Source organism: Dasypus novemcinctus, chromosome 18 (genome assembly GCF_030445035.2).
Source record: "Dasypus novemcinctus isolate mDasNov1 chromosome 18, mDasNov1.1.hap2, whole genome shotgun sequence".
NCBI lineage: Eukaryota > Metazoa > Chordata > Mammalia > Cingulata > Dasypodidae > Dasypus > Dasypus novemcinctus.
Genome location: NC_080690.1, coordinates 53,089,922 through 53,102,725, shown reverse-complemented (window position 1 = coordinate 53,102,725; position 12,804 = coordinate 53,089,922). Strand labels below are relative to the sequence as shown.

Here is a 12,804-nt window from a genome sequence, read left to right as displayed (position 1 = left end):
AAGGTGTTTGCCTGAGCAGCAAAGGAATCTAAAACATATATACATACTAATCTAAAGAAAATTGGTGCAGTTAAATGAATAAAAGACAAAAGAGACTTCAAGGACAAAGACATTACTATCAATAACACATAATACATGTAAAAGATAATATTCTCTAATGATAATAGATATGGCAATAATAGATAAATATAATAGGTAGTATGATTTATTGATAACAGATAATGGCAAAGTGTTCAATTCCCTAGGAAGCTATAATAATTTCAAATATGTATAATAAGCTAGCAATAAAATTCATAAAGGAAATGTGAAAGAACTAAGAAGAGAAATGGAGGAATCGAAAATCTGCATGCAAGCTATTTTAATACATCTTTCTCAATTGCTGATCAGATAGACAAAAATATATCAGTATGATTATAGAAGCTAAAAAATTTGAACAAGTAAATAAGAAAAAGACCTCATGGAGATAAATTGAACACTGTATCCAATAGCTGCAACATGTACATTATTTTCATGCACATACAAAATGTTTACAAGAAATGATGTGCTGGATTAAAGTGTAAACATGAAAGATTTGAAATCATACAGAGGTATATCCTGTGACCATACAGCAATGGAGCAAGAAATAAGTAGTAAGGGATTAATTACTAAGAATCTTTGTAGGTTTGTAAATTATAAAATTACATGTCTAAATAATACCTGGAGAAGACACCATAATGGAGAAAAATATATTTGAATGAATAATAATGAAAAAATACTAAGTAAGAAAATCTGTGATGCAACTAAGCCAGTTTTCAGTTATACAACTCTAATGCTTATATTAGAAAATAAAGGCTGAAAATTTATAAAACAAGCATCGATCTCAAGAATTTATGAAAGAACAGCAAAAGATAAAAGAAGAAATGAAATAATATAGATAAGAACACAAATTAAGTAGAAAGTAAGAACAGAGGTCAGAGGACTAAAAAAAAATTAAACAGTTGTTTGAAAATATGTTTCAAATTGGCAAACTACCTAAGAAATTGACCCCAAAAAAAACACTGTGGAGGGGAGTTCCAGAAAATGGCATTGTAGAAAGCAGGCAAGACTCAATTATTTCACAAAAACAATGTAGAAAGGGCCAAAATCTAACCAAGGGACCTGTTATGGGGCTCAGCACATGAGAACAGTGCTACACAAATCCCAGGAGGGTGATAGAGAGATAAAAAACCCAAAACAACAAATGTGAGTTACCAGGTCCCCATGATGGCTGGAAAGGGCTCCCATCCTCCACCCCCAAGACATTAAGCTGGGATGAAATCCATAGCTCACTGCAGCTGACTGAGAGAAGAAATACTTCTGCCCCTGTCAGCTGCTAAAAAAAGAAAAGGGAAGGGGAGTTGGGGGACTTCCCTTCAGTGAATTGGGCCAGCAAAGCCATCTTTGAATCTGAGCTCTAGTCAGACTATAAACACAGGAAAGCAGAGACTGAAAAACAACTCTTGGGAAAGGTGTGCCAATGATCACCATCTGCTGACTGGTCTGGAAATTGCATGGAGAAAAACTGCTTTTAGGTCTCTCTTAACCTGATTCCTGGGAGAATTAGAGAGTCCCTGTCCCGCTTTTGATAACATAACCTGGGCAATTTTAAAGACTTAAAGTAAGTTGAACCAAATATCAAAGAAAGCTAAGAAAAACAAACAAACAAAAAAAGCAAGAGAGAGAAATTGGTCATAAGAATATACATTCACCAACATATTCAGATGCCTAGATATCAGGAAAAAATTACAAACCATATTAGGAAACATGGATGAGATGACCCAGACAAAGGAACAAGCCAAATATCCTGAAGAGATACAGGATTTAAGACAATGATAATCACACAAATCTCCTAAATAACTTCTAACAATCAAAAGCAAACATGACTAAAGAAATAAAGGAGGGAAGCAGATTTGGCTCAACTGATAGAGCATCTGCCTACCAAATGGGAGGTCCAGGGTTCAAACCCAGGGCCTCCTGGCCCGTGTGGTGAACTGGCCCACATGCGCTGCTGATGCACGCAAGGACTGCTGTACCATGCAGAGGTGTCCCCTGCATAGGGGAGCCCCACATGCAAGGAGTGCACTCCTCAAGGAGAGTTGCCCCACAGGGAAAAAGTGCAGCCTGCCCAGGAGTGGCACTGCACACACAGCTGACACAGCAAGATGACGCAACGAAGAGACACAGATTCCCGGGGCTGCTGACAAGAATGCAGGCAGACATAGAAGAACACGCAGTGAATGGACACAGAGAGCAGACGATGGGGGGGGGGGGGGGGGAGAAGGAGGAGGGGAGAGAAATAAATAATAAATCTTTATAAAAAAAATATATATATATAAGTAATTACTTTGAATGTGAATGGATTAAATTCTTCAATCAAAAGACACAGACTGGCAAAATGGATTTTTCTTTAAAAAGGGCAAGATCTAACAATATGCTGTTTAAAGGAGACTTCCTTAGACCCAAAGGCACAAAGTTTGAAATTAAAAGATTGAAAAAATATTCCATGCAAATAGTAATCAACTGAAAGGGGAGTAGCTATACATTATCTCCTTTAAGGCAAAAACCTACAAGAGACAAAGGAGGACAATAAATATAATACAAGGTTCATTCCATCAAGAAGATATAACAATTCTAAACATATATGCACCCCATAACAGAACACTAAAATACACAACAGCAAAGGTTGGCAGAATTAATGGGAGAAACAGACATTGGAGATTTCAATGAACTATTTTCAACAACGTATAGAATGACTAGACAGATCAATAAGGAAATAGAGGGAAGTGGACTTGGCCCAGTGGTTAGGGCATCCGTCTACCACATGGGAGGTCCGCGGTTCAAACCCCGGGCCTCCTTGACCCGTGTGGAGCTGGCCCATTCGCAGTGCTGATGCACGCAAGGAGTGCCGCCCCACGCAGGGGTGTCCCCCGCGTAGGGGAGCCCCACGCGCAAGGAGTGCACCCGTAAGGAGAGTCACCCAGCACGAAGGAGAGTGCAGCCTGCCCAGGAATGGCGCCGCCCACCCTTCCATGCCGCTGACGACAACAGAAGCAGACAAAGAAACAAGACACAGCAAATAGACACAGAGAACAGACAACCAGGGGAGGGGGGGGGGGGAATTAAATAAATAAATCTTTAAAAAATAAATAAATAAATAAGGAAATAGAGAACTTGAATACTACTATCAACCAACTAGACCTAATGGCATTATATAGAATACTTAACCCCAAAACAGCAAAAAACACATTCTTCTCAAGTGCACATAGATCATGCCAAAGGATAGAACTTATGCTAAGCCAAAACAGAAGTCTGAATAAATTTTAAAAGACTGCAATTATACAAAGCATTTTCTCCAACTACATTAGAATGAATCTAGAAATCAATAACAGAAGGAAAACTGGAAAGTCCAGGAACAGCTGGCTTCACTGGTGAATTCTATCAAACATTTAAAGAACTAACACCAATCCTTCTCACACTATTCCAAAAAATTGAAGAGAACGCTTCCCAACTCATTCTCTGAGGCCAACATTACCCAGAAACCAAAATCAGATAAAGATATCACAAGAATGCCTGGGAATTTCCTTCTGTCAGCCTTCATGTTACTCAAATGTGGCCAGTCTCGAAGCCAAACTCAGCATGTAAATGCAATGCCTTCCCCCCAGCGTGGGACATGACACCCGGGGATGAGCCTCCCTGGCAACTAGGGACCACTATCAACTACCAACTGATGATGCAACTGGAAAATGACCTTATACGGAAGGTTCAATGCGGATCAGCAGAATATCCATGTCTACATAAAATACCATGACTTTAAAATGCTGTTTGACCTAAAGTAAGGGGGAAATGGAAAGGAGAAATGAGTTTATATGGCTACGAGTTTCTAAAAAAGAGTCTGGAGGCTGGCAGAAGGTTTGCCCTCATGCACAACTGAGCAGAGTCAGAGAGACAGATAAAGCAGATACAACCCCCAGATATTGGTTCCTTTGAGGGCTAAAGAGACCCATGGGAGTTATGGTCATGGCCGATGGGGTTAACTACCAGGGCAGATGGCCCCTCTTTGGAAATGGTGTTTATGTGTGATGAATCTGGACTCAGATGGGATCTCCCTTCATAAGACTTTCATGCTAATGTGCTGGAGGTGCAGTTAATGTTGGGGTTTAAGATATATTTAGGGGATTTGAATCTCTGGACTGACAATGTGATAGCCAGATCCTGAGCCTCAACAGACTCCAGCACCTACAATCTGATTTATTGGACTTACCACACTCAGCTAAGATGGAGGTGAAGAAGGACAACCACCACACCATGGAGCCTAGAGTGATTACAACTGAAAATGGGAGGATTGCATCCAGCATCCAGGTGGAATCTGAGCCTCCTCTTGACATAAAGGTGCAATGGACACAACCAATCCAGTGTCCACATAGAAGAGGTGGCATTGGATTGGGAAAAGTGGACATAATGGACAAAGGGTATGGGGAAAGGCAGGAAGAGATGAGAGGTGGAGGCGTCTTCGGGACATGGAGCTGCCCTGGATGGTGCTTCAGAGGTAATCACCGGACATTGTAAATCCTCACAGGGCCTACATGATGGAATAGAGGAGAGTATGGGCCATGATGTGAACCAATGTATATGAGGTGCAGAGGTGCCCAAAGATGTACTTACCAAATCCAATGGATGTGTCATGATGATGGGAACGAGTGTTGTTGGGGGGGGGGGAGAGGGGGGGTGGGGGGGTGGGGTTGAATGGGACCTCACATATATATTTTTAATGTAATATTATTACAAAGTCAATAAAAAATTAAAAAATTAAAAAAAAAAAAAAAAAAGATATCACAAGAAAAGAAAATTAGAGGCAAATTTCCTTGAAGAACAGAAGCATGGCCAGTAGCTGGGCACAGGCACTGGTGAGCGAGCAGCTGTGGCCTGCGAACACTGGGCATGCCTTTCCCATGCTGACTGCTTTACCAGCTGCCAGGTAGTCACAGAGCTGACCGCCTGGCTGGGGTGGGTTTGTCTGCAGGACAGGACAGTGGCAGGAAGAGCGCTGCAAGCCATCCATGTAGGTGGTGGGGCTGGACGTAAGCTTGCAGAGCTGCTACATTGTGGGGGCCTGGGCCAAGGGCATCAAGACTATCACAACGAGTTCCATTAACAGAGCACCCTATCAGTCATATCTTTTGGATAAAAAAAAACAAAAAAAAACAGAACAATTGGATTTGCCACTAAAAATCAGCAAATCACTCATGCAAACAACGTGGTGTCCAACTTTAAGAGATTTCAGTGCCAAGCATTCAATGACCCTTTTGTTCAGAAGGAGAAGGAAAACTTACGTTATGATTTGGTTCCAATGAAAAATGATGGAGTTGGAATGAAGGTCATGTACATGGATGAGCAGCATCTTTTTAGTGTGGAACAGATAACAGCCACGTAGTTGACTAAGTTAAAGGAAACTGCTGAAAACAACCTCAAGAAACCAGTAACGGATTGTGTTATATCAGTGCCCTCCTCCTTCACAGATGCGGAGAGGTGGTCCGTGTTAGACGCTGCATAGATTGTTGGCTTCAACTGTTTGAGAATGATGAATGACATGCCTGCTGTTGCTTTGAATTATGGAATTTATAGGCAGGATCTCCCAAGCCTGGATGAGAAACCTCAGATAGTGGTTTTTGTTGATATGGGACCCTCAGCTTTTCAAGTATCTAAATGTTCCTTTAAGAAGAGAAAATTGAAGGTACTGGGAACAGTTTTTTATCCTTTTTTGGGAGGAAAAACTTTGACAAAAAGTTAGTGGAATATTTTTGTGCAGAATTTAAGACCAAGTATAAGTTGGATGCACAATCCAAAATTCGAGCATTCCTTTGTCTGTATCAGGAGTGTGAAAAATTGAAAAAGCAACTGAGCTCAATCAGCACAGACTTGCCCCTGAATATCAAGACCTTTATGAATGATAAATAAATATATTTTGGGAAAGACGAACAGATCACAGTTTGAAGAACTCGGTGCTGACCTTCTGCAAAAGATAGAAGTACCTCTTTATTCGTTGATGGAACAAACTCAGCTAAAAGTAGAAGATGCCGAGTGCTGTTAAGAACATTGAAGGCACTACAAAAATTCCAGCTGTGAAAGAAAAAATTGCTAAATTCTTCAGAAAAGACATCAATCAGCACAACCCTTAACACAGATGAAGCAGTAGTCAGAGATACACTCTGCAGGTTCTTCTTTCTGGGCCCTCTTCTGGTGCTCATTCCTTGAACAAGCTCCATTTTATTTCACTGTGGTGTTTGATGTAATGAACATAGTTCCTTGCCTAGTTAGAGAGCAAACAGAAGTAACTCAAATCCATAAGGCTGTGGGGAGATAAGGATTCCTCAAATTAGGGTGAGTCAATAAACTGAGGATTAAAAAAAAAGAATAGAAGCAAAACTCCTCAACAACACACTATCAAATAGAATTCAACAGTTATTAAAAGGATTACACACCACAACTAAGTGGGATTTATCCCAAGAATGCAAGGGTGATTCAACATAAGAAAATTAAACAATGAATTATACCACATTAAAAGAATGATAGGAAAAAAAAATAAGTATCATCTCAACTGACACAGAAAAGACATTTGACAAAATCTAGTACCCTTTAATGATTTTTTAAAAAATCAGAGAAGTAAAAATAGAGGGGACACTTCCTCAACATAGTAAAGACTATTTATGAAAACCGACAACTGACATCATACTTAATGGTTAAAGACTGAACACTTTCCCCCTGAGATCAGAAACAAGACAAGAATATTTGCTTTTACCACAGCTATTCAAAATTGTGCTGGATGCTTTACCCAGAGCAATTAGGTAAGAAAAAGAAATAAAAGGCATCCCAATTGGAAAGGAAGAAGTGAAACTATCTCTATTTACAGATGACCTGATTCCATATGTAGAAAATCCCAAAGACTCCACACAAAACTATTAGAGCTAATAAATGAATTCACACAAAAATCAATTGTTTCTAAACACCAACTATGAACAATCCAAATTAGAAATGAAGAAAATTTCACATACAATAGCATATAGATGAAAAAAATTACCTAGGAAGATATTTAACCAAGGAGGCAAAATATTTATACATTGAAAACTATAAAACATTTCAGAAATAAATTAAAGAAGACATAAATAAATGGAAAGACATCCCAGGTTCATGGATTGAACTACTTAATATTGTTAAGATGTCAATACTACCTAAAGCAATCTATAGATTCAATGAAATCTCTGTCAAGTCCCAGCAGCCTTTTTTTTTTCAGAAATGGAAAACGTGAAACTTAAATTCATATGGAATAACAAGGGAGACCAAATATCTTTAAAAAATGAAAAAGAAGGGAAGCAGATGTGGCTCAAGTGATTGAGCTCCCACCTACCACATGGAAGGTCTGTGGTTCAGTTCCCAGTGCCTCTTAAAGAAGACAGCAAGCTGGCACAACAGGCAGGCATGGCAAGCTGACACAACAAGATAATGCAACAAAAGATACAAGAAGAAAAACATGATGAGAGACACAACAAAGCAGGGAGCAGAGGTTCCCGGTGCCTCCTAGAGAAGAAGGGCAAGACAGTGTGCTGACGTGATGGGCAGGCATGTCAAGCAGACACAACAAAATGATGCAAGAAGAGACACAGGAAAAAGAACATAATGAGAGACACAACAAATCACAGAACAGAGGTGGCTTAAGTGATTAGGTGTCTCCCTCCCACATCGGAGGTCCCAGGTTGAGTTCCCGGTGCCTCCCAAAGAAACAAAGAAGACAGACACAGCAATTGTAAACAATGAGGAGGTGGAAAGAAATAAATCTTTAAAAAAAAGAAAAAGGAAAACAAAGTTAGAGGAGTCATACTTCCCAATTTTAAAGCTACAGTAATTAAAACACTATGATAGGGAAGCGTCTGTGGCTCAATCAGTTGGGCTCCTGTCTACCATATGGGAGGCCCTGGGTTCACGTACTCCCATCTACCATATGGGAGGCCCTGGGTTCACGTCCCGGGTCACCTTGTGAAGGCAAGCTCGCCTGCAAGCCCCGCAGAGTGCTGCCCTGCCCGCAAGCGCCACAGAGAGCCAACTCAGCAAGGTGATGCAACAAAAAGGGAGACAAGGAATAAGAAAAACACCAGAAAAGCATGCAGTGAATGGACACAAGCATACAACAAGCAAAAAGCCACAAAGGTGGAGTGGGGGAAACACTATGATACTGGCAAAATGATAGATATATAGAAAATGGAACAGAATTGAGAGTCCAGAAATGAACTCACATTGATAGCCAACTAATATTTTAAAAGGGTGCCAAGTATTAAATGGGGAAAGAATAATCCCTTCAACAAATGGTGCTAGGAAAACTGAATATACATGTGCAAAAGAAGGAAGTTGGAACCTTACCTTATACCATATTCAAAATTTGACATGAAATGGATGAAAGACCTATACATTAAAACTAGAACTATACATTAGACCTATACATTAAAACTAGAAGAAAACAGGGGAACCCTCATGACCATGGATTTGGCAATGATTTCTTAGATATGACACCAATGGCATGAACAACAAAAGAAAAAATTACATAAATTGAACTTCATTAAAATTTAAAACTTCTGTGCATCAAAACATAATATCAAGGTCTCCTGGTGCTTACCACAGGCTGTGTTCTTACACTGACTGTATAGAAAAAGGAGGCAGAGTGAGCCAACCCCATATACACCTCAGCCCAGGCCTTGCACCTATGAATGGGGGACATGGGAGAAAAAAAGAGATAATATCAATAAAGTGAAAATACATACTACAGAATGGGAGAAAAGAGTTGCGAAGCATATAACTGATAAGTGTTTAATATCTAGAATATTTAAAGAACTTCTACAACTCAATAACAATAGCAAAAAATAAATAACCCAATTTAAAAATGGGGAAAGAACTTGAGTAGACATTTCTTTAAAGATATACAAATGACCAATAAGCACATTAAAAAACTGGTCAACATTCTTAGTCGTTAGGGAAATGCAATTCAAAACCAAAATGAGATATCACTTCACACCCACAAGAATGACTACACTTTGGCAATTCCTCAAAAGTTAAACAGAAAACATAAACTACATAACCCAGCAAATCCACTTCTAGTTATATACCTCAGAGATTAAAAGCAGGAATTCAGATTCTTGTACACTAATGTACACAGCAGCAAAGGTGGAAGCAACCCAAGCATCCATCAACAGATGAATGGATCAACCAAATGTGGCACATACATGCAGTGGAATATTATTCAGCCATGAAAAAGAATGACGTTTTAATACACGCCAAGACATGGATTAACTTTGAAAATATTGTGTTAACTTAAATAAGACAGACACAAAAGGAGAAGTATTATATGATCCCACTTATATCCAGGCAGATTCATAGAGACAGAAAGTAGACTAGAGGTTGCCAGGGACTGGTAGGCAGGGAAAATGGGGAGTTACTGCTTAGTGGATTCAGCATTTCTGCTTGGGGAAATAAAAGGGTTTTGGTAATACATTGTGGTGATGGTACTGAATTGTACACTTAAATGGTGAAAACAGCAAATTTTCTGTTTTTTATATATGCGTATGTCAACACAATTAAAAATGCATTGAAACAGAAAGTAACTTTGATTCCACATCTCACACAGTATACAAGCATTTACTCAAAATGTATTATAAACCTAAGTTTAAAAACTAAAACTGTAAAATCTCCATTAGATAACACAGGTGAAAAATGTTCACATTGGGTTAAGAACGTTTCTTATATATAACACCAAAAACATGTTCAATAAAAGGAAAAATAATAATACACTGGACTTCATCCACATTAAAAAATGTCTGCTATTGGAAAGACCCTGTTAAGAGAATGAAAAGATAAGCCACACACTGGAAGATTATATTGACAAATTACATATCTAATGAAGGATTCAATTCCAGATGTTATTAAGAACTCTCAAAACTCAATAATATAACAAAGAAAAAAATTGAATGGGCAAAAGACTGGAACAAGCACTTAGCCACAATAAGCAAAATAAACATTCCAAACACTAATCAAATTAAAAGTATAGAGAAACATACCATATAAGAATGGCTAAAATTAAAAAGACTGACTATACCAAATGACTACAAGGATGTGGAGCAACTGTAATTCTCAGACACTGCTAGTAGGAATGTAAAATCATACAACCTCTTTGAAACAATTTGTAATTTGTAAAAAGATAAACCTTTGACCTAGGCCTATTACTCCTAGGTGTTAATCCAAGAGAAAGGCTAGTACATGAATGTTCATAGTAGTTTTCTTTGTAATAGTCCTAAATTAGACTAAATCAAATGTCCATTAATAGATTTATGGACAAACAAATTTTGGTATATCCATACAAGAGAATTCTTTTTAAAAAGAAGCACTCCTTCAAGCAACATGGGTGAGTCTCAAAATAATTGTGCTCTGTGAAAAAAGGAACAAAAATGAGAAAACATTTTATGATTACATTTATATAAAATTCTAGAAAATGTAAAAAAGCCTATTGTGGTCATGGAGAAAGGGGATCCAGGGAAGGGGGGATATAGGAATTATAAAAGAGGATATCTTTGGGGATGATGAAACTATAATGATAGTTTCATGGGTGTATACATGTATTAAAACATATTACACATCAGTTATATCTCAACAGAGCTTTAAAAAATGGTTTGATGTAAAAATATGGAATTCCCAATCCACTTGGAAAACAGGAACATTTAGCATATATTGACTTAATCACAATTCTTCTCCCTTGGCTGGGGCAGGTAAGACTAATGTGTAATGAAGGCTGTTTCCACAAAAATCACAGAAGTCACATACTTCTACTAAAACCTCTCTTCTCTTAGTCCTTTGTTTTCTTGCCTGTACAGCAATGGCTTTTAAGTGAACAGTCCAGGTAGGCTATGTGAATACAGAAAACCTTTAGATTATTTGCTCTGCCAGGACTTTGTCCACAGAAGAGATGTTAAGTCTGAAGATCCTGAGAATATGGGATTATCTACATCCTCATCCCACAGAGCCATAGTGACTGGAATATTTGTGGAAGCACCTTTAGGTGGGGCACATCCTCTGTAGTGTGCAACAGTCACCCCCAATTCTCTATTAACCACACCCAATGTGTGTGTGAATATAATTATGATGGGTTCCAATATGCTCAAATCACTCAAAATTTCCTCAAGAAAATGAAAGCAAGAACACAGAAGTCTGCTTCCCTGATCACATTAGGGTAATCAGATTCACATTTGCAGCTGAAGAGATAAGATGGTCTTTGCCACAGGTACTGGCAGTGACCTAACAAACAAAGACCTTGGGCAGGTTAGAAAGTGTAAAGCAGCTCTTGAAAGCTTTGCACATTCCCGGCACTCATAGCAAATATTCCCAGTGTGCATAAGATTCAACTTTGGGCTGATAATACCTTACTATCAAAGCTTTCCTCTGATGTCAGCTATTATGCTGAACAAGGAGACAACACATTTCCTGCACTCTTAAGGGTTTTTTTTCCCCCAAGGTAAACTTGTCAATGTCAAATGAGGTCATGCCTTTGGCTAATGGTTTTATCACACTCATTCTACTTTAAGGTTTTTCTCCTATGTGAATGCTCTGATGTTTGATGAGGCTGGACTTGTGGCTAAAGAATTTCCCACATTCACTACACTTATAAGGTCTCTCTCCAGTATGTATTCTCTGGTGCTGAACAAGTGTAGATTTAAGGCTGAAGGTTTTCCCACATTCACTAAATGCATAAGGCCTTGCTCCAGTGTGAATCCTCTGATGTAGAAAGGGGCTGTTTTGGCTAAAGAATTTCCCACATTTGATGCAATCATATGGTTTACCAGTGTGAACTCTTTGATGTGCAAAAAAACAGAATTTTGGCTGATTTTGCAGCTAAAGAATTTCCCACATTCACTGCACTCATAAAGCCTTTCTCCAGTGCGGATTTTCTGGTGTTGAACAAGTCTGTGTTTATAGCTGAAGGCTATCTCACATTCACTGCTCTCATAAAGCCTTGCTCCACTGTGAAATTTTTGGTGCACAATAAGGCTGAAATGATAGCAAAACAATTTCCCACATTCCCTGCACTCAGAAGGTCTTTCTCCAGTATGGGTTCTCTGGTATTGAATAAGGGTATGCTTGCTGCTATAGTTTTCCCACATTTGCTGCATTCATAAGGCCTTTCTCCAGTGTGAAGTTTTTATGCATAAAAAGGTAGGTGTTTCTGCTGTGACTTTTTACACATTCATTGCACTTATAAAACTTTTTTTCAGTGTGAACTTTCTTGTGCCAAACAAGGTGGGAGCTCTTGCTGTAGGCCTTCCCACATTCACTGAATGCATAAGGACTTACACCCATATGACGTCCTTGGTGTAGGTTAGAGTTATGACTGGAGAGATTCCCACATTCTTGGCACTCAAAAGGTCTTTCTCTAGTGTGGACTCTAGGGTGCTCAATAAGCCTGTTTTTCTGGCTTATTTTAAGGCATTATCAGTAGTGCACTGATAATGCCTTTCTCCAGTCTGAGAAGCCTCTCTACAGTCAGTTCTCGTCAGTGGTCTTACCTTGCTGTGAGTGGCCTGGGGTTGGAGAAGGTCCTTTCCACCATTCCCCCACGTGAAGGGATTCTCTGACATGTGGGCTCTATAGCTATTAACAAATGAAGCCTTGTTCTCATCCCTTCTGAAATGTTTCTACTGTGCTGCTTCTCATGTTGGCGAATGCTTGTATTGAACCAGAGTTTTTGCCCACATGTAC

The 12,804-nt window shown here is 39.0% G+C and overlaps 3 pseudogenes; 2 read left to right on the top strand and 1 right to left on the bottom strand.

Moving 5' to 3' along the window:
- The first annotated feature begins 5,075 nt into the window (after positions 1-5,075).
- On the top strand, positions 5,076-9,554 carry LOC131274343 (heat shock protein 105 kDa pseudogene; annotated as a pseudogene).
- Positions 8,664-8,784, top strand: LOC111765077 (small nucleolar RNA SNORA51; annotated as a pseudogene).
- Positions 9,555-11,628: 2,074 nt separating the features above from the next.
- LOC139436823 (zinc finger protein 154-like) lies at positions 11,629-12,405 on the bottom strand (annotated as a pseudogene).
- Between the last annotated feature and the right edge of the window lie 399 nt (positions 12,406-12,804).